This window comes from Macrobrachium rosenbergii, chromosome 43 (assembly GCF_040412425.1).
Source record: "Macrobrachium rosenbergii isolate ZJJX-2024 chromosome 43, ASM4041242v1, whole genome shotgun sequence".
Classification (NCBI taxonomy): Eukaryota; Metazoa; Arthropoda; class Malacostraca; order Decapoda; family Palaemonidae; genus Macrobrachium; species Macrobrachium rosenbergii.
Window position 1 is genome coordinate 53,466,625 of NC_089783.1, and position 22,190 is coordinate 53,488,814.

Below are 22,190 nucleotides of genomic sequence, written 5' to 3' on the forward strand. Positions count from 1 at the left end.
CACTTTACACTCAGTATTTGACCTTTTTCTTTACTTTATTTTACTCAATATTTACTTGTCTTCGTTGTTCTCTTTTTGACTTTTTCTCCCAGTATTTGTTGTTCTCTTTGCTCCCAGTATTTGACCTTGTTCCCTTTGCTCTTTGTATTTGACCTTATTTGGTCTTTATTCTCGTTTACTCAGTATCTGACCTATGTTCTCTTTACTCTCAATATTTGACCTTTGTTTGCTTTACTCTCAGTATTTGACCTCATTTGACCTGTTATTCTCTTTTACTCAATTATTCACTTATGTTTTCTTTACTCTCAGCATTTGACCTTTATTCTAGTTATTCTTTGTATTTGACCTTTATTCTCTTTATTCTTTGTATTTGACCTTTATTCTCTTTATTCTTTGTGTTTGACCATTATTCTCTTTATTCTCTGTATTTGACCTTTATTCTCAGTTTCTCTAGCTTATTTTCATTCTCTTTAAGCATTTGGGCCTCATTCTCATATGGTTGTAATAATTGACCTTTTTTTTCTTTACTTTTAATACTTGGTCTTTAGTTTGTTTATTACTCTCTTAGTATTTGACCTTTATTCTCATGTGGTCTCAATATTTGACCTTCATTCTATTAGCTCAGTATTTGACCTTTCTTCTCTTTTACTCTCAATAATTGACCTATGTTTTCTTTACTTTCGATATTAGACCTTTATTCTCCTCAATCATTATTTGACCTTTATTCTCATTTACTCTCAGTAATTGACCTTTATTCTCTTTAGTATTTGAGCTTTATACTCATATGGCCTCAATAATTGGCCTTTATTTTCTTGTAGTATTTGACCTCCATTCTCATATGGTCTCAATATTTGACCTTTATTCTCTTAGATCTCAATATTTGACCTTTATTCTCATCTGGTCTCAGTATTTGACCCTTATTCTCTTTAAATCAATATTTAATGTTTGTTCCTTTACTCTGTGTTTGACCTTATTTGACCTTTATTATCTTTTACTCCCAATAATTGATCCATGGTCTCTTATGTCAGCATTTGACCTTTAATCTCATTACTCTCAGTATTTGACCTTTATTCTCATTTACTCAATAATAGACCCTTATTCTCTTTACTCCTAGAATTTGACCTTTAGTCTCATGCGGTTGCAATATTTGACCTTTATTCTTTTAACTCAGTATTTAACCTTTGCTCACATTACTCTCAACCTTTGACCGTCTTTGACCTTTATTCTCTTTTATATTCTCAGTGGTTGACCTACGTGCTCTTTGCTCTCAACATTTGACCTTTATATCTGCAGTTAGTATTTAACCTTTATTCTCATTTCCTCAGTAATTAACTTTACTCCACTTGACCCACTTTACCCATAGTGTTTGAGCTTTATTCTCATATAGCCTCGATAATTGATCTTTATTCTCAGTACTTTTAGTATTTGACCTCTTCTACTATGGTCTCAATATTTGACCTTTATTCTCTTAGCTCTCAATATTTGACTTCCAAGTTTTTTAAGCATTTGATGTTTACACTTTTTCTCTCAATATTTATGTGAACTACCCGGTTGTCATTTTTCTCTTAATATTGCCTGTTCTCTTCTGTACTACTATATTCCAAATAATTTCTGGCTATTCTGCTCTTTTTCAATCAATTATTTGACATGGTTTGCTTTTCAGTGTTTAGCTGTTATGTTTTTCGATCTCTTATTTTTGACTTTCATATTTTATTTTTTTTTAATGAGATTACTTGACTGTGCTCGGGTAGTGGATGCCTTTAATATTTCATTATTCTGTGGCTTTTCGAATATGATTCCGCATCAGACGTTTTATATTACTCGCCCATTTTCATGTCTGTTCTTTTCAATAGTTGAGTGTTTTATTGTTTTTTTTTTTTCTCTCGGTAATTGGCTGTCCACCTCCTAGTTTTCCAATCAGCGTTGACTATTGTTTAGTTTTAATGTTTGGCTGCTCGTGTTTCTCAATTAATATTTGACTTCAATTACGTTTTCACTTATTTGGACTAAGTGTTTTTTTTCGGTTTTGTTCTTTATATTTTTATGTCATTCTTTGACTGTTCTGTTCAGCTTTCACTGTGTGTGGCTGTTTATCATGCTCTCTCTTAGTATTTTCTAACATGTTACGTGTTTTCAGTATTGGACTTTCTTTTTTTTTAACTTTTCTCAGACTTACTAGTTGGCTATTTTATTGTTTCTCAAAATTAGATTGTTTTATTGATATCAGTGTTTGGCTCTTCTATGAATTTTTTCTGTTTTGATATGTTTTCCTCTCAGTATTTGAATGTGTCATTTATATTTTCATGTTGTGCTTTCCTCCCACTGCAGCGCAAAATGAATTAGTTGCTTCGTCTAATTAGTTCGAGATTATCAATACGTAAATAGCATTGCTATCGGTGAGAGAGAGAGAGAGAGAGAGAGAGAGAGAGAGAGAGAGAGAGAGAGAGAGAGAGAGAAGAATTGGTCTGATAGTAATGGAAAACGTATTTTTTAAAATGAAACATTGGCATTTTTCTTGGTTTCTCCCTTTGTATTTGGTTTGCAAATTTTTATAATCTCTTTTGAGGTAATTTTTTTTTTCTGCGAATATTTCCAGCATAGGAAATGTTGTAGCCTTTAATCCTTTGACCATATAGAAAGGTCAGTTATACCCTCACCTTCTTGGACTTTTGGAGAGATGTTTTGAGTCTTTTGAGTGTGTGTGCAGTAGTAAACTCCCCGTATTCGCGGGGGGGGGGGGCCTTACCACACCCTCCCGCGAATAGCTAAAAACCCGCGAATACTTAGAACCCTTCTAAAACACTTATAACTGCCTATTTTGATAGTTCAAACACACACACAAAAAACTAAAAATGCTTATACAGGTATTATTCTACTTACGATGCGGTTAGGTTCCAAAAAACCCATCATTTGTTGGAAAAACGTATCTCGAATATAGCTGAGCCTACACTAGGGTATTCAGTACCATGTATACAAATATGGTAGCCTAGCCTACATTATAAAGTATACTCTATACATACACTTATAGTAATCATTAATATCAGCTAATTCTGGAGGTTCATGCATAGTGACTTATGGTAATTCAATACAGAGAGAAATTGAATAACAAACAAGAATTAGCTTAGCCTACACTATGGTATATTGTATATATGTATGGTAGCCTAGCCAACATTATACTGTACTCTATATTCACATAATATCGCATTATACAAACATCAACATAACGAATATGCATATTTTCCATGGATCTTTTAAAATGTTAATGTTCGTTTCCGGTCCGAACATCCCTACTCGATTTTTTATTTCTTTCGAATCTTCATAAAAAAATTAAGAAAAAACCCATATACATAATTCTCGCAGAGTAGCATTTATCACAATAAAAAATAAAATTTATGTAAATAATTGAGGATTTTTTCTGTTTCAATTTCATCTTAACCCATGACTTCAAGAGCTCCCGTGAGTGCGTTTGTACATAAGCAGCCGTCAGCCATGCGCATGCCCGTGCATTTCACCCACTTATCTATCTTTACGTCACATTGTTTTGATGTGATTGGCGAACGTCATTTGCGCGGGCGTTCTGTCGACTCGGAATTTGAAATTATTGGCGCGGCTCATCAGATCAACCAAGCCGAAACGTTGACTCCTTGTAACTAGGCGTCTTTTTGAATACGATTGAAATCACCCAATGATAAACCGGTTTTCATTCTGATCTTACTTCAGGACCAATGAAAACAAGTCATTTCTTTCATTAGCCTACTCATTTTCCGTTGGTTATTTCAAATTTCACCCACGACTGATATGGGGCAAAATGCTTGTAAGTATTATCATCGCACAATGGACGCCGCGTGTAATGGATGTGAATTTACACAGTATTAGTACATCAGGAAATTTTTCGAACAATATGACGAAGCCTTCTCTTTTTTATTATATGTGAGTGGCTCTCAAAAACGTAACGTTCACGATATGAAATTGTAACCTATAGTTTTGAAAAGAGCTCATCAAATTGCGACTCAAAAGGGAAGACAATACCAAACCCCCATCCATGGCTAACATGGCAAAATTGTAACCAGTCAACACTAATCGGTTGCGTGGTATTATTTTTTATTGGCAACTTGTAAAATCTTACCAGCTATTGGATGTTCTGCAAGTGTCGTAAGCCTGCGTGTTAGCCTACTTTGATGTGTGCATGGCAAACATATTTTTTCAATGTTTTCTTGGCATTTTCAATTATTCCATTCTAGATTTCAGCCAGAATTAATTCGTTTTCTGCATTTTTCTTACACCAAGTACTCTGTACTTGAGAGGTTTGGAAATTGGCAACGAATGATTTCCGGTTGAAATCTTCAATGGGACGATTGAAAACAGTAAGAAAACAGTCGAAAAAATGTGTTTGTCATGTAGAATTGGGGTTCGGACCGGAAACGAACTTTTACCATGCCTTAATTCACAGTATCTCATAATATTGTATATATATTTTTATATTGCTTTTGTGTTATAAATTGCGATCATAGCGATCAAAGTTTTGGTTTGGAAATCAGTTATGCGCTTTATTTAACTCGGATCAGAGCGCTTTTCTTGCGTCTAGTTAGCGTAAATGAATCTCTAGATACCTTATATGGGGCAAGGTTATTTTTCGTTATACGAAATGTTTTTGTCTAAATATAACTTAGATACGTCTCGTGAAATTAATTTAGCTAGTTTTTGTCGTCAATAGATGACGTTGGCCGTTTGGGGGCGTTTGTTTTGTGTAAAAAAAATCAAGATTCCGTTCCTATTTTCACTTGATTTCATCATAATACGAGCGTTACGTATTTATCGTGTATCGGCGTAAAAATAGCAGTAATGTGTTCTTTCATGCCCAGTGGTTTTGATTAAAATACTTTCATGCCCAGTAGTTTTAATTGAAATACTCTTTCCAATTTTAATTACGGTCGAGTTTCATCCATGTGGCCGATGCACGATAATTGATAGTCACTAGCTGCTTGAACATTGTTTTCTCAGCTTCAGCTTCAACTTGCAGCTTAAATTTAGCAGTATATTTCCTTGCCGATCTTTTATCAATACCGAATAAGGGTATAATGTAAAAATATATCAGTCCTCTTCTACTTAACGTCATTTGTGCTATAACTACGGTAATTGTTTATTACCGCACGATGGTTGAAATACAAGCAAAACAGCTGTTGTTATCCGATTCGGTGATAAGCAAAACGACAGTTTCGTGTTCGGTTGTTTATGGCTGTAGCATTTACGCAAGAGTATAACGTTGCTAACAATACTTTTATCATTCTCTTTTACTTTTTTAACTAGATGGGATAAAGAGATGGAGGAAAAGAAGTTGTTCTATTGTAATTTGGTCTCTCTCACTGCGTAATTGTACGCTGCTGCCTGCGCCCGCGCGAAACTTGAAAATATTTTATAAATATTGTCTTATCGGTATTAATTGCTTACCCCATTGCAAAATCGAATTTTCATAAAGGCGAATTATTGTAACTCGAGCACTACCTGAGTATTTTAATGGTTTTATCACAAAATGTGCATTTAGTCATGAAAATTAGATGAAAATACAGTAATTACTGAGTATTTCTCAGTGAAAAATACAGTGAATGGGCGAATTTTCAGTGAATAATGCGTATATATATTTCATAGAGAAATCCGCGAATAGGTTAGTGCGAATTGTGAGACCGCGAATACCAGGGATTTACTGTGATTCTTCACAGCTGAGTTATGTCGTTTATCTTACAATAGTAATCCCAATGTACTGAAACCTTTGGCTGTGCCAAGGGCTCTAAAGCAAGGCCTTCCATAGTCTTGGATTTGCGTTCCCTCGCCAAGGATAAGTGCACTTACTCTGCTAATTAATAAGTAAACCTGTGTTTCATATTTATTTTATTGAATGTTTTATTGAATAATTATATTGAAAATATGTATATATATATATATATATATATCTATATATATATATCTATATATATATATATATATATATATATATATATATATATATATATATATATATATATATATATATCTATATATATCTATATATATATATATATATATATATATATATATATATATATATATATATATATAAATGGATTATGTATGCATGTGTGTATGTTTCAGCATAACTCGGAAATGCATGGAGCAATTTTAACCGAGCTTGGTACATGCCTTACTATCTGGAAAAGAATACTGTGAGAATAAGACATCACTAGCACCAAGGGGGTTGGGGCTGGGAAGGGCTTCCCTGAAACGGGGCTGGTTCTGTCCATAGACTTAATAACTAAATAAACTTTATGGGTTTATCAAATCTCATTTCGGTATACATATGACTTACTATCTGGAAAAGAATACTGTGGGGGTAAGACATCACTGGCGCCAAAGGGGGTGGGTGTGGGAAGTGGGTGACATGTAAAAATAACCAAAAACAACATATATCAGTGTCTAAGCCATAGTTTTTGAGGTCGCTGAGATGAATAGTGTCACTCCCGATGCCTTTCAAGTCCAAGTTCAGCCCCGATAGGAAGAGGGTAGGTGAGAAGGGGTGAAGTATAAAATGTCCAAAATGTTGGGCATGTAATTGGAGCAACTATCTTAACAGGGAAGGGAGAGGGTGAAACAGTTTTTATCCCACGGATACCACTCATTCCGACGGATCTCTCTTTTAACTTTAAGAGGTTGCAATTTCCACTGAGACTTGCCTTCTCGATCATGATCAACAAGGCACAGGGGGGGACTGTCTATTAAGTACTGTGGGGTGGGTTTGAGAGCGTCATGTTTTTCCCACGGACAACTTTATGTTGCTTGCCCAAGGGTGGCCTCGCCCAAGAATTATTTATTCTTGCTCCTGACGGTCAAACTAAATATGTTTACATTCAGTATTTGTGTTAAAGTAATATTATAGTGAAGTTGTGAAAGATTTTACTTTATAATTTGCATACTGTATTTATATTTTTAAAAACCTGTAAATAAAAATTCTTTGATATTACACCACAGATAGATCTGATCCTTTTCCTGTCTAATAGAAGGTTGGGAGAAATAAATGTTCGGGTGAGGTCTACGTTTTGGGCGTGTTCTATGCTTTGGGTGCATTCTAGATTCTGGGTGTGTTCTGCACTTTGAGTTTTTACAGTGCAACGCTGGTTACGTCAGCTAGTGTATATATATATATATATATATATATATATATATATATATATATATATATATATATATATATATATATATATATAACATATACATACATACATTCTATATATACCTGTTTGTTTTACTATTTAGTGTTATTAACCTTTACCGTGTATGTTTAATAAAACTTATGATGAAGATCCCGTTTTCCCTGCCCAGAGTTAGTCGCACATTTTTTTTTTTTTTGGGGGTTTCATTTCATCAGAGGTGGCTCTTTCCTCCTAAATTTTTGGGTCGTCGTCAGTAATGCACAGAGAGATCATTTAGTGTTCTGCGTCTTTGTTACCTACTTTGTAGAAGTTTTGTCGTTGCCTTTAGATTGGTCCACCTGTCAAAAAATCCTAATTTTGGGATTAGGAGCCACATTTCTCCTTATGGTTTTCCTTTTTACATTTTATTTAGGTTTTCATTTAGTGTGTGAGTCTGGGAAAATCTGTTGAGCCTATCCCCTCTTGATAGAAGGGTGATGGCCTCTAATGCCTTTTCAGAATCTCTGAATATGTCCATAACTCCTTGCTGTTTATTTTATTGAATGCAGTTTGTTGGTTTACTGAATGAGCGACACGGGGCCTTGGTGGTGTGTTGTTTTCGATTTGTACTTTCTCTATTAGTCAGAATTGTCTTTAGTGTCTTTTTTGGTAAAAGTGATTAAACTTCGTGACTATGATTTATTATGTCAAGAAGAATTGTGTATGTAGAATTTCCCGAGATATGACAACAATCCTCTTTTAAAAGAATTGAAAAGTTCTACAATAAAACTTGAGTAGCAGCTGGAGAAGTTGGGGCAGGACTACCAAACATCAGTGTGAAATGCTAGGGAGTGTAAGATAACGGGACAGAAGGAAATTGATCTTGGAAACTTGGAAAATACATTTCCATCTGCCTTATTCAGAACTTCTGTCCAGATCCACATATATGGTATCACACAGTAATTAAGGAGACTGAGATGGAATACTTGAGATAACAGGGAAAGGAAAAGAGTTTGAGAATATAGTACTCGAGTCCATCTGCATAGGAAAGGTAGGACAGAGGGGCTCAGGAGGTCAATAATGAAAAGGGACAGTGTAGGGAATAAAACAGATCCTTGAGGAACGCCACCAGAGACAGGAAACAGGCAGGTTTGAGTAGAAATTTGAAGTGAATCCACAAAGAAGAGCCATCGGCAGGGAGTATGGCTAGTAGCTAAAAAAAAAAACATCTTACGGTCGTTTTGAAAGTTTTTCAATAGACATGAATACAGTTTTTCAATATACATGAATACGGTCTCCCTTCGTCATTCGAAATATTTTAAATTTCCTTAGAATTAAACTCAGTGTAGTGTTAATTTGTACATTTTAAGGCATCGTTAGATTCACATGTCCACACGAAAACTTTGCAACTGTGAGCGGTCTACAACCTTCCCGAATCACAAAAGCTTCTAACCACTATAAGATTGAACTTGTTTTGTTGGATGAAAAATAATTACTTGTTTGCATTTTCGCTTGTCTCAGAAAAGTGCATAATGATGAAGGAAGGCACGGAAGAACTGATGATCTTCAACTTTTTCTGCTTTTACCAAGTGAAAGGTATTTGTTCGAAGTTGACAAAAGACGCACGAATGTTTTTCAGTCCAAAATTAGTTGTACGATCAAGACTTGAGGAGTCGGTTGCGTTCTCAGAAACATTCCCATAGTGCATCTCGTGAAACATATGATTTCAGAACTTATTTTTAGTGGTTACTTTGAATAACTGGCATGATGAAGACTGGTAGATAAATGAAAGGCTAAATGCAAAAATAAATTCCATTGTACAGTGCAGACTGCGACGAAAGGCTGATAATACAGGAGAAAGTGGAAACATCACGCCGTGTATGTGATGTCAAGTTCAACCACCCGTGTTTGTGGTTTTACCCACTACAAATGAAGATTACGTGGATGGGAGTAGAATGCCTATTTATTTTGTAACTTGCAGCACCAGTGCCCACGGTCTGAGTCGAGATGTCTTAAGTATTAGATTTCTTTGGGCTCATACGACTGCACAAAAGCCAGACCCGTTCTGGCACAAGGTCGACTTAATCTAACCTCATGTTTTGCAAACTCAAAACAGACGTCATTAAGTGGCCAAGGGCGATATTTAATGGGCAGTAAATAGAATGTGTCCCTTAGGGGGTTAGTGCCGTCAATGCACCTCATGCGGTGCACTGTAGGCATATTTAATGTTTTTGGCAGCATCCCTTCGGGTATCCATTGGGGAGGGGGTAGTGCAGTCAGTGCACCTCATGCGGTGCACTGTAGGCATTATTTAATGTTCTTTGCAGCATCCCTTCGGCCCCTGGCTGTAACCCCTTCCATTCTTTTGACTGTACCTCCGTTCATATTCTCTTTCTTCCACCTTACGTTCCACCCTCTCCTAACAGCTGATTCATAGTGCAACTGCGAAGTTTTCCTCCTGTTACACCTTTCAAACATTTTCAACTGTCAGTTTCCGTTTCTGCGCAAAATGACCTCAGATCCCAGCGCTTGGGCCTTGGCCTAAATTCTATATTTTATTCTAAACAGAATGTATAATTTTTTTTTTTTTGTGGTTTCATACACACGGTTGTTCATCCTCTTTTTACTTTTGCAGGAGTTTCTTGCCATATTCGGTGGACCAGAGGGTGCAGGCCCCATGTATCTGGTTGAGGACGCTTTTCACAACAGATTCTATTAATGTAACTTTCAGTCATTTTTTAAAATTTTTGTCTCCGCTTCCATCCTGTGTGGAAATGTTGATGAAGTGTAGCTTCACGGCATTTGAACACACGACTGGGAAAAACGTTTTGAGATTTATGAAGTGATAAAGAATTAATACTGAATGTGAGGTTTTTGTAACCAATCTTTACGACTTGAGATTTTTCACGTTTTGAATCTGTAGTTGAAAGAATATTCTTATAGATTACGGGAAACAATACATGACGCTGCATCTAGACACACCACTTCATCTGTGCGAAGGCTACTGTTCTCTCATCTGAACACAATGATTGGCCCTTCCTGTGCTGTTAGTGCAACTTTTGGTATCATTTCTCTTTGAAAATTCAATATTTGTCGTTTTAGTTCTATATATATTTTGACATTCGTGTAAAATTACATAAAGTCAACTGAAGTCATTGATTGATTTGGTAGTAAATAATGTGCTTAGGAATATTATTCACGTTTGTTGTTTGCCCTTCTCGTAGATTTTATAATAGAAAAGTGGTCTGAAATGGAAGAGACGTTTTAGATTGGTGTATAAGAGAAATCTCACAGACTCAGAATATGCAGACGGTGGCGTTTGAATCAGTAGAACACCACAAGGTTTTGCTAGACAAAATGCATCATATATCTATAGAGATATTACGTTAAGGAAATCCTAGAGCAACAGAACCATTCAGGACAGTATGCGCAAAGGGATGAAATAATAATAATAATAATAATAATAATAATAAGAGATAGGTATATTGAGACTGATTTCTTTCAAATTAGGAATTTTCATAACCAAGACAGGTTCTCTCGAGTTGGCATCCAGTGAAAGGAAACATTATCCAAAGGGTGATGTTGATTGAAGTTCGAAGCATCAAGAAGGATATTAGGAGTCAGGTGGGAGGATAGAGTTAGAAAGATATACCATAAGGGAAATTACACAAGTTTCTTATTTACGTGCGGTAATGATGAAAGGGAGATGGAGAATTGGGAAGCCCAGACCTGCCTTGGTAAGAACTTTGAGAAGGCGAACTGGAGGTGAGTGGAGATTGGAGAAGACAAAGCACGGGATAATATATCAGTACCGGAATTATGCGTGAAACATTCATGTCATGTGAAGTAAAATTATATACATATATATATACATACATATACAGTACATACATGTATATTTATGTATACAGTTATATAGGTATATAGATAGATTCATAAATAGCTATATAGATATAATTAACAAGTGTTTATACGTTTTGCAAATCAGGTTCTGTATAATACGACGGAATTGTTTTCAGTGAAGTGAACACCTTTATCGTAACTTTAATGAATGTGATTTATTATCGCTCACAAAACTAGAACCGGTTTTTAGCTAAATAAATTTAACCTTATACAGTCAGTAATTGAAGAATGATTATTCCAAGTGAGTGAATACTGGTGGCAGTAAATTAACTTTTCACCTCAGTACATTCTTCGGGCAAAATTTGATAGAACTTGTCATCTTAGAACAAACAAAAATGCATATTCCTTCGAAAAAATTATTTGGCCAAAAACGGAGTGACCCAACCCATCGTTCGTCTTCAATGTTACTTTCGGAATGGATTTTTCATTATAAAATATTCAACCTTAGACATCAAAAATGTGCGTAATTTAATTTTCAACCATAAATATTTAGTTACTTTTTTCAGACTGAGTATTTTTAACTCGCCTGTGTTATCGTTGGATGAAACTGGCCTTATGTTATGACGGCCTCTTTACTTTCATGAGCAGCCAGTAATTTATGGCTAAAGTGATACGTGTGTGTATGTGTGTGTGTGTGAGTAGTTCGTCTGCATCGTTTTGGAGAATTTGGCTGGGAAATTTCTATTTCTGTAAAGCGTTGGGTTTGCTCTGGTACCTTGGAGTAACTACCATCCTCCGTCAGCAAGGCAGTAGATGAAGTGCCCAACAGACTTGTTAGAGGCTTGAATAGGATGGATAAGATAGGATAAGAAAGGTGGTTTGAGAGCAGGGTTGAAATTGAAAGGAGGAATACAGAATTGACTGCTCTCCCTCGAAACACTTGCTGCTCAAAAACTCGAACTGTCTCACTGAACGTGGAAATCCAGCAGTTTATCTCCCGTAGGTGGGTAGCGCCATCAGTGCACTCATGCAGTGCGCTGTAGGGATTACTTGAGGTTCTTTGCAGCGATTCTTCCACCCCCAGCAGCAACCCCTTCCATTCCCTTTACTGTACCTCCTTTCATATTCTCTTTCTTCCACCTTACTTTACACCCTCTCCTAACAGTTGATTCATAGTGCGACTGCTTTGAGGTTTTCTTCCTGTTAAACCTTTCAAACATTTTTGTTGTCAGTTTCTGTCTCTGCGCTGAGTGACCTAGATCCCAGTGCTTGGCCTTTGGCCTAAATTCTATATTTTATTCTAAACAGAATGTATTATTTTTGTGTTGTTTTGTTTAATACACACATTAGTTCATCTTTTTACTTTTGCAGGAGTTTCTTGCCATATTCGGTGGAGCAGAGGGTACAGGCCCCTTGCTTCTGGTTGAGGACGCTTTTCACAACAGGTTCTATTAGTGTAACTTCCCGTCATTTTTTAAACTCTGTCTTCGCCTCTATACAGCGTGGAAATGTTCATAAGTGTAGCTTCACGGCGTTTGAACGCAAGACTGGGAAAAACGTTTGAGATTTATGAACTTATACAGTAAAGAATTAGTACTGAATGTGAGGTTTTTGTAACCTATCTTTAAGACTTAAGATTTTTCACGTTTTGAATCTGTAGTTTATAGAATCTTATAAATTAGAAGAAGCAGTCCATTTGAGTCAAAATCAATCGCTGTATCTAGATACACCACTGTGTGAAGGCTACGGTTCTCTCATCTGAACACGATGATTGGGCTTTCCTGTGTTGTTATATAGTGCGACTGTTGGCATCATTTCTCTTTAGAAATTCAACATTTGTCGTTTTAGTTTTATATGTATATATATACAGTATATATAATACGTATAGGAATATTATCTCACCTTTGCTGCATGCCTTTCTTAGATTTTATATAGAAAAGTGGTCTGAAATGGAAGAGAAGTTTTAGATTGGAGTAAAGAGAAATGTCACAGACTCAGAAGGTGCAGATGATGGCGTTTGAATCAGCCCAACACCACAAGGTTTTGCTAGACCAAATGCATCATAATGTCTCTAGAGATTTTATGTAAAGTAAATCCTAGAACAATAGAACTGTTTAGGACAGAGTATGAGCAAAGGGATAAAATGATAGTAGAGAGAGAGAGAGATGTATAATGAGGGTGATTCTTTCAAATTAGGAATTTTCATAACCAAGACAGGTTTTCTTGGGTTGGCGTCTGGTGAAAGACTAGAAATGGCTGAATAAGACTGAAAATCGAATACATTGAATTTCTTCCAGTAAGATTACACAGAACTCGAGCACGATCTGCATTGCTGCATGAAGAAGAATCTTTGTAGGACAATGAAACATAAATTCATCTTACCCATTACTTCTGTTATCCAATGCATTTTTCAACTGTTTATATTTACACGCGGCCTTCTGGCATAAAAACCGTTCAAAACCTTTTTCGAATTCATAGTTTGTCCTTATGTTCATAACGCTCCGTCAACAATGCCCACTTACTTTTCTGTTGAATTGTGTATCTTCACCTGTTAATGGCCTTGTTATTCCGATTCTGTTTCCTTCGCCCATCTCTGGTTCTCATGAAATGCGGGATTAATTTGTTTTTATTTTTATGAGTGGATTCCTAACAATTACAATAAATGCCGATCCCTCTCGGAAAGATTATCGCAGATCATGTCCAGTCCTTACCCTTAGCTGTGTCAGATGAAACGTGGTGGTTGATGTTTCTTGATTTTATGTTCGTACTGATTCATCGCGTAGGGGGTTAGACGTGCAACCTCTTTCATTCCTTTTTCTGTTAACCCAACACTGCTTTTAACCTGCGTTTTTGCTCCTTCATACATATCTTGGACAAAACTCACATACTTCTCTGGTGTTCCCTTTACTCGCATACACCTACAAAACTCTTGCCTTTTCTGGCATGAAACCAAATTGTGCTTCACTTACAGATGTTTCTTCTCTAATTCTTTAAAACATTATTCTTTCCAAGATTTTCATGGCGTGAGACATTAACTTTATTCCTCTGTAGTCTGCACAATCCTGGATGTCACCCTTTTCTTTATAGGGGCACAATACAGCTTTCTCTCCATTGTTTTGGTATGTTTTCCTGACTGTATATTTTCTTTGTTAGGTCCCACAGCATGTCTGTTCCTTCTTCCAGACTCTTCTGCACCTCTGCAGGAATACCATCTGGTCCTGTTGCTTTAGCATTTTTCATCTTTAGTGCGTTCTTTACTTCCTGCTAATAGTATGTGTCATTCCAAGGTTCTGGAATCCACCTTCAAAGAATTTTCTAGGCTTTCTTCATTTAACGGGTTTTCATAATATACTTTCCCCGTTGGGAGGTAGTGCCGTCAGTGCACCTCATGCAGTGCACTGTAGGCATTACTTAAGGTTCTTTGCAGCGTGCCCTCGGCCCCTAGCTGCAACCCCTTTCGTTCCTTTTACTGTACCTCCTTTCATATTCTCTTTTTTCCAGCTTACTTTCCACCCTCTCCTAACAATTGGTTCATAGTGCAACTGCGAGGCTTTCCTCCTGTTACACTTTGCAAACCTTTTACTGTCAATTTCAGTTTCAGCGCTGAATGACCTCATAGGTCCCAGTGCTTGGCCCTTGGCCTAAATTCTTGAGTCAACTCGACTCATAATATTCTTTCCACCTCTTCTTTATCTTATCCTCGTTGCATAAAACCCCTCCACTCCCATCCTTAGCCTGTTTTTATATGTGGAAGTAGTCTCTGGTGTTCTTGTCCCTCGACTTTGCAATTCTGTGAATTTTTCTCTCCCCCCCCCCAGGTGTTTCCAGCTCTTCCTACATGTCATTTAATGTTTATGTTTCTTCTTGTCTTTGGTACTTTATTTGTTTCCTCTTGTGTCCATACCATATATATATATATATATATATATATATATATATATATATATATATATATATATATATATATATATATATATATGTGTGTGTGTGTGTGTGTGTGTATATATGCAATGTGTGCATCCGTGTGTAAGAATGTGACTTCATCTAAAAACAGACTACGTTTGTAGAAAAGAAAGAACTCAACAATTGGATATTCAGTAACTTAGTGAAAGAAACAAATACCGTAATATATATATATATATATATATATATTATTTTTTTTATTGTGACGTAATTGGTAGGGTATGCCATACTGGAAAGTGTTCAAGGTATTATGAGCGCAAATGGGTCCATTTAGGTTTGGAGAGGAATCTCGAATACGGTCCTGAATCAGCAAGTGCAAAGAACTGCTATTCCCTGGCTCCTCCTAGACCTATATCTGATATTTCCCTGATCAAAGTGCTATCGTGGAAAGTGTATTCATTAATAAGTTTCTTTAATGATCAGTCCATATGAACGTCTGCGCTTCTTGTCTCAGCAGAGACCTCCATATGAACCCAAACAAAGACTCGTTACTGACTGTGACTGTCTTGCTGGGTACTCATTTCCTCTAGTACCATATTCACAGTCCGTAGTCCGCCAATTCACTGATGGTCCTTTCAAGGGGATTATGGCTTATTCATGTGGGGAAGCTCGCTCGCTCTCAGCTGATGCCTCCTTTCAATTCTTTTTCAAATTTATATAACCTCTCAGATCTTTATGACTGTTGTTCCTGGAACTGCACTTCGTACTCCACTGAAAATTCTGTTTCTTTTCGTCTGATTTCTTTATATTGTACTTATCTTTGTTGTTTTCTCTTGACTTTTTTTGTACTAGCATCTTTCTCCCTGTTAAGCTTATTACTCTTGACCTGTTTCGAGAATCTTGATTGCTTAATTCGTTCAGTGTCTTCTTGCAGTCACACATACTAATGCAACTATTCAACGTAAATGGCAAAGCAAGGTTAACGATGCATTACTTTGCAAAAGGATGTAGACAACAGTAATAGCGCAACAAAAGTTGAAAATTAAGAGCTAAGTGATCGAAAGAAAATTCAAACCAAAAGTTAGCAAGTTAGACGAATTGAGAAAACAAAGAGAACGTTGAAAATTGAAAAACTGGCCAAAAGGAGAGTGAGAATTAGGTTGCAACTCATAAATACACAGATACACCTGAGTGTAGTGCCCGTAAAAAGGCTTGGAAGGTCAAATACATTTTATAACGATAATTACCTCAAAACACCGTAGGGGATTTAGTGCTGTCAGTGCACCACATGCGGTGCCGTGTAGGCATTACTTCAGGGTCTTTGCAATGTCCCTTCGGCCCCTAGCTGCAACTACTTACATTCCTTTTACTGTACCTCCGTTCATGTTCTCTCTCTTCCATCTTGCTGTCCACCCTCTCCTAACAATTGATTCATAGTGCAATTGCTTTGAGGTTTTTCCTCCTGTCAAACCTTTCACTGTCGCTTTCCGTTTCAGCGCTGAATGACCTCATAGGTCCCAGTGCTTGGCATATATACCTAAAATCTAAAAAAAAAAAAAAAGAGACGCATAATTGGGCATAACTGCAGATTGCATACGGGGACTAATATACCTTGAGTACTTGGTCTAATGCCCAGTGGCGTCGCTATGGGTGGCGCCTGCCCCCTTCCCCCCAATCAGATGCTTGCCTTCCCCGAGTTGATATTCCCATTGTAGCTAAACTTTAACCCTTACAGTTTTTGATACATCTGCATATAGTAAGAGTTGAAAATTAGTTGAAAGTTGAGCTCTATCATTTCAATTATAGGTTTACTAATTACCAATACCATTATTTTCCTTCATTCACATGGATATATACATTCGAGAATAGCATATTTACCTAATTACAGAACTGGTACATTATTTTGTGTAATTTTCTTTAGCAACCCCAAAAAATATCTTGGCCCCACCTAGCCCCCCCCAACTGATGGAATGCCGGCTACGCCACTGCTAAAGCCTGGTACAATGCTGAGCCTGGAATTTACATTGCAGATTTTGACTTATCTAGATGGACGCCTTATCTTTGGACGATCACACGGAGATCTCGACTCCGTTCTCCAAGAACAGCTCCTGTCTCGTAAATATTTAATGTACAGCGGAATCATTTTAACGGCTGAACACCTTTCGCGCAACGTTGATAAATGCACGCCACCTCCAGACAATTTTCTTTCAAGGAAAGCTTGTTTAGCAGACAGTTGTCAGCGTGATGCTGGTTCCATTACTTAATCACTTACAAACATAGAACAGACTTTTTAACTTCATACCGTCATTAATATGAATGGCCTCATAGATCCCAGCGCTAGACCATTGGCCTAAATTCTATGGTACTATATTTATTCCAGGTAGATTTGACAGCGTCGAGAGAAAACTAAACCGGGATCAGAGGTGACTTCAACATTCTGCAAGGGTCAGGGTATCTCGACAATGCTAAGGTCCCTGGAGGACAAGAGCCTGTGCCTGAGGTCAACTCCTGTATTAATGATCGATAGAGAGCTTATGACAAATTGGAAGAGACGCCCTCTTTGAGGGAAACATCTGTTGCCACTGGTTTGTCAGTTACTTGTGGTAATGAGTGTGTGGTTACCTCTTCTTCCCCAAAATAGCACTTTCTTCAGGTTTTTGTTTCAGAACTAAAAATAATTTTCAAATCTCTAAAATGGATTATAACTCTGGACATGGTATTTGCATATTATGTATGCCTAACCTACCCGCGAACTCGTACGTACCGTTCGCATTGGAAATCATCATTTTGTTACTCTTAATAACTAAAGCAATTTAATTGCTATGTAAATATAATTATTATTAGAATGTTTTGTGTGGGGAATACGCGATATAAAGAAAATTCTGTACTCGTCCCATAGTGACACAACCAACGCAGTTCTCTCTGTACATAGTGTACACCTGAATATTTCTTCAATTCAGGATAACAGGTTAATTTTGATTTAATCACCTGTAAGGGAAACCTTGTATAGTGAATTACTCTTACTACAGCGCGCTGTAGAGATGATTGAACAGAGGAATATACATTCACTCTTCGTCTCTCTCAGTTTCATTTACATAAGCGTCAGTTTACCTGGATTTCTTCTTTTATCAGAGTGCAATAAACTCTCTCTCTCTCTCTCTCTCTCTCTCTCTCTCTCTCTCTCTCTCTAACAGTGATTGTGACATCTTTGGCAGGGAGTTTGTTTGTTCATACTTACAGCTTCAGTTCAGTGTGTTGCAAATATGACGGTAATGTTCTTAGTGTGTGTGTGTGTGTGTGTGTGTGTGTGTGTGTGTGTGTGTGTGTGTGTGCAGCTCTCAGCACATTCATATTTTATGTTTTGGAACTTACAAGAATTTTCTGTTGTCTTTTGTGGTGTTTCAAGTTTATGAATGTGGTCAATATATATATATATATATATATATATATATATATATATATATATATATATATATATATATATATATATATATATATATATATATATATATATATATATATATATATATATATATATATATATATATGTGTGTCTATTAGTAATGAATTCCACTATCATTATATACAAAATAATCATACGGTACTTGGTATGTTACTATTTTGATGAAACTCCATATTGCTTTTGTTTTTGAGGAAACAGGCACACACACACATATATGTGTGTATACTGTATATATACACATACATACTGTGTGCATGCATGTGAACGCCCCCTTTTTACATACAAATATGTGTGGGCATGGGTGCGCGGGCGCTCCTGTTTCCTGCAAGGTAGTTAGCTAATGGTGTTACCCCTCTTGATTCTCGGCCCTGGTTTTAGGAGGCGATTGCTAGCCCATACCCATATTTGCCCTGCCTATGACATTGCATTGCATGCTACATACAGTAGTACTCTGCATAGATTAGCTATTTGTGCAGGGTGTTAATAGAACTCTCTTGTAGCTCTGTACTTTTGCCTAGGATTCGAACTCCGGCCCTGTGTGTTGTGAGAAGAGTTGCGTAACTGATACTGATATTCTCTCTCTCTCTCTCTCTCTCTCTCTCTCTCTCTCTCTCTCTCTCTCTCTCTCTTAGATGACTTCTGCAAAGCATTCCTGAGTTAATTCTGCCACATTATGGCTATCACTGTCGCAAAATGAGCGAAAGAAAGTTCAGCGAGGATGGAACTTGAAGAAAGGACTAATCTAAATGTAATTAGTTGTTAACAAACTGAATTTCATGTCAGGCGTCGTCTTTTTTTCGTTTTGAAATTTGTCTTTGTTCCCTTACGTTTATTGTCAACATCATTTGTTTTTTTCCCCTTCTGACTGATACCATCAGTCGTCCCTTCCTGCTGGTCAATCCAGTCTCATTATGTAAGGTGTTGAATATTATCCTAAAATCCCCTAACTTATATACCTTACTTACACCTCAATTTTCACCTCAATTTTCAGGAACCTTCATGAATGTGTCTTTTGTCACAAGAGATATTTAACTGCAGGTCGCTTCTGAAAGTGGCGATAGAAATTTTTATATCATTTGTGCCATTTTCATAAAAAAGATAACAGAACTTGAGGGCGTTTTCAAGCGGTTCGACCTTGGGCCTGTAATCAGACCTCGTTAACCTTGGCTTATCTGGGGTGTTCCAGCAGAGATGCAGCCTCATTTTAAAGGCGCTGGAAGGCACGCTTGCAAAGGGGCAGTGGGTAAAATCCAGCACTAGGGGCTAGGAGTGACAGGACAGCTTACGTCCGTTTATGAGCACATGAGAGACTGCTTTGGTTGGACTACGTATTTTTATGTAGCACTTTAAGGCTCTACGTGGACTGAATACTGGTGTAGGATCTGCGTACGTGGATATTTATTATAGATTATAAAGGTCTCTCTCTCTCTCTCTCTCTCTCTCTCTCTCTCTCTCTCTCTCTCTCTCTCTCCAGCCCTTCGTTGGCTGAGTCGATTGAGCTTCGGACTGTCACCTGATGGGTCGGAGTTCAGTTCCCCCGGCCGGCTGATGAAGAGTTAGAGGAATTTATTTCCGGTGATAGAAATTCATTTCTCACTATAATGTGGTTCGGATTTCACAATAAGCTGTAGGTCCCGTTGCTAAGTAACCAATTTGTTCTTAGCCACGTAAAATAAGTCTAATCCTTCGGACCAGCCCTAGGAGAGCTGTTAATCAGCTCCTCAGTGGTCTGGTAAAACTAAGGTATACTTAACTTTTCTTCTCTCTCTCTCTCTCTCTCTCTCTCTCTCTCTCTCTCTCTCTCTCTCTCTCTCTGTGTGTGTGTGTGTGCGTGTTGGTCTGTCAGTACTTTTATGCCGTCCAAACGTCCGCAAAATAAATACCTCAGTACATTCTTCGGGCAAAATTTGATCGAACTTGGCATCTTTGAACAAACAAAAATCAAGTTACCTCCGAAAAAATATTTGACCAAATAAAGAGTGACCCCGCCTAACTTTCATCTTCAGTGTTACCTTGGGAAATGGATTTTTTATGATAAAATGTTCAACTTTGGACATCAAAGATGTGCTTAATTAATTTTTAATCGTAAGTATTGTTTAGTTTCTTTTTTCAGATTGAGTATTTTTATCTTGCCTGTGTTATTATCGTTGGATGAAGCTGGCCTTATGGTATGACGGCCTCTTTACTTTCATGAGCAGCCAGTAATTTATGGCTAGCACTGAACTTTTTAGGTTTGAGGTGATAAGTGTGTGTGTGTGTGTGTGTGTGTGTGTAGTTGTCTGCATCATTTTGGAGAATTTGGCTGGGAAATTTCTGTCGCTGTAAAGCGTTGTGTTTGCTCTGCTACCTTGGAATAACTACCATCCTCCGTCAGCAAGGCAGTAGATGAAGTGCCGAACAGACTTGTTAGAGGCTTGAATAGGATGGATAAGATAGGATAAGATAGGTGGTTTGAGAGCAGGGTTGAAATTGTAAGGAGGAATACAGAATTGACTGCTCTCCCTCAAACACGCGCTGCTCAAGAACTCGAACTGTCTCACTGAACGTGGAAATCCAGCTGTTTATATCCCGTAGGTGGGTATCGCCATCAGTGCTCCTCATGCGATGCACTGTAGGCATTACTTTAGGTTCTTTGCAGCGTTCCTTCGGGCTCTAGCTGCAACCCCTTCCAGTCCCTTTACTGTACCTCCGTTCATATTCTCTTTCTTCCATCTTGCGTTCCACCCTCTCCTAACAGTTGATTCATTGTGCAACTGCGAGATTTTCCTCCTGTTACGCCTTTCAAACATTTTTGCTGTCAGTTTCCGTTTCAGCGCTGAGTGACCTCATAGGTCCCAGTGCTTGGCCTTTGGCCTTAATTCTACATTTTATTCTAAGTATTTTTTAAAAATTTTGTTTCATACACACGTTTGTTCATCGTCCTTTTTACTTTTGCAGGAGTTTCTTGCCATATACGGTGGACCAGAGGGTGGAGATCCCTTGTTTCTGATTGAGGACGCTTTTCACGACATTCTGTTAATGTAACTTCCAAATCACTTTTTTAAAATCTGTTTTCCCCTCTATCCACTGTGGAAATGCTCGTGAAGTGTAGCTTCACATCATTTGAACACAAGACTGGGAAAAACACGTTTGAGGTTTATGAAATGATAAAGAATTAACACTGAATGTGAGGTTTTTGTAACCAATCTTTAAGACTTAACGATTTTTCACATTTTAAACAATTTAAAACTGTACTTTATAGAATCATATAAATTACAGGAAAAAGCACATTTGAGTCAGAATCAATCGCTACATTCAGGAACACCACTCCGTCTGTGTGAAGGCTACGTTTCTCTCATCTGAACGCAAGGATTATGTTATTTTGGGCTTTCGTGAGTTGTTAGGCGACTTGGTATCATTTCTCCTTGGAAATTCAATATTTGTCGTTTTAGTTCTATATGTATATTTGGACATTCATGTAAAATATGTAAAGACAACTGAAATCATCGATTGATTTGGTAGTAAATAGTGTACGTAGGAATATTATTTCAATAATAGAAAAGGGGTCTGAAAAGGAAGAGAAGTTTTGGACTGGAGTGAAGAGAAATCTCACAGACTCAGAATGTGCAGACGATGGCGTTTGAATCGGCAGAACACCACAAGGTTTTGCCAAACAAAATGCATCATACAGCTATAGAGATATTACTTAAAGTAAATCTTTGAACAACTGAACCATTCAGGACAGGGTGTGCACAAAGGGATGAAATAATGATAACAAGAGATAGGTATAATGAGATTGGTTCTTTCAAATTAGGAATTATCATAGCCAAGACAGGTTCTCT

General features: G+C 37.2%; 1 long non-coding RNA gene across 3 annotated transcripts in view; it reads left to right on the forward strand.

Moving 5' to 3' along the window:
- Positions 1–21,534, forward strand: part of LOC136828537 (uncharacterized) — a 47,377-nt gene extending 25,843 nt beyond the window's left edge. The window contains exon 6 of one of the 3 annotated variants that reach the window (XR_010850098.1): positions 21,307–21,534. This is a non-coding gene — a long non-coding RNA (uncharacterized lncRNA). Of the gene's footprint in view, positions 1–9,795; positions 10,025–12,374; positions 12,605–21,306 lie in introns of those variants that run through there. The other 2 variants (XR_010850097.1, XR_010850096.1) reach the window with 2 other exon arrangements.
- The last annotated feature ends 656 nt before the right edge of the window (positions 21,535–22,190 follow it).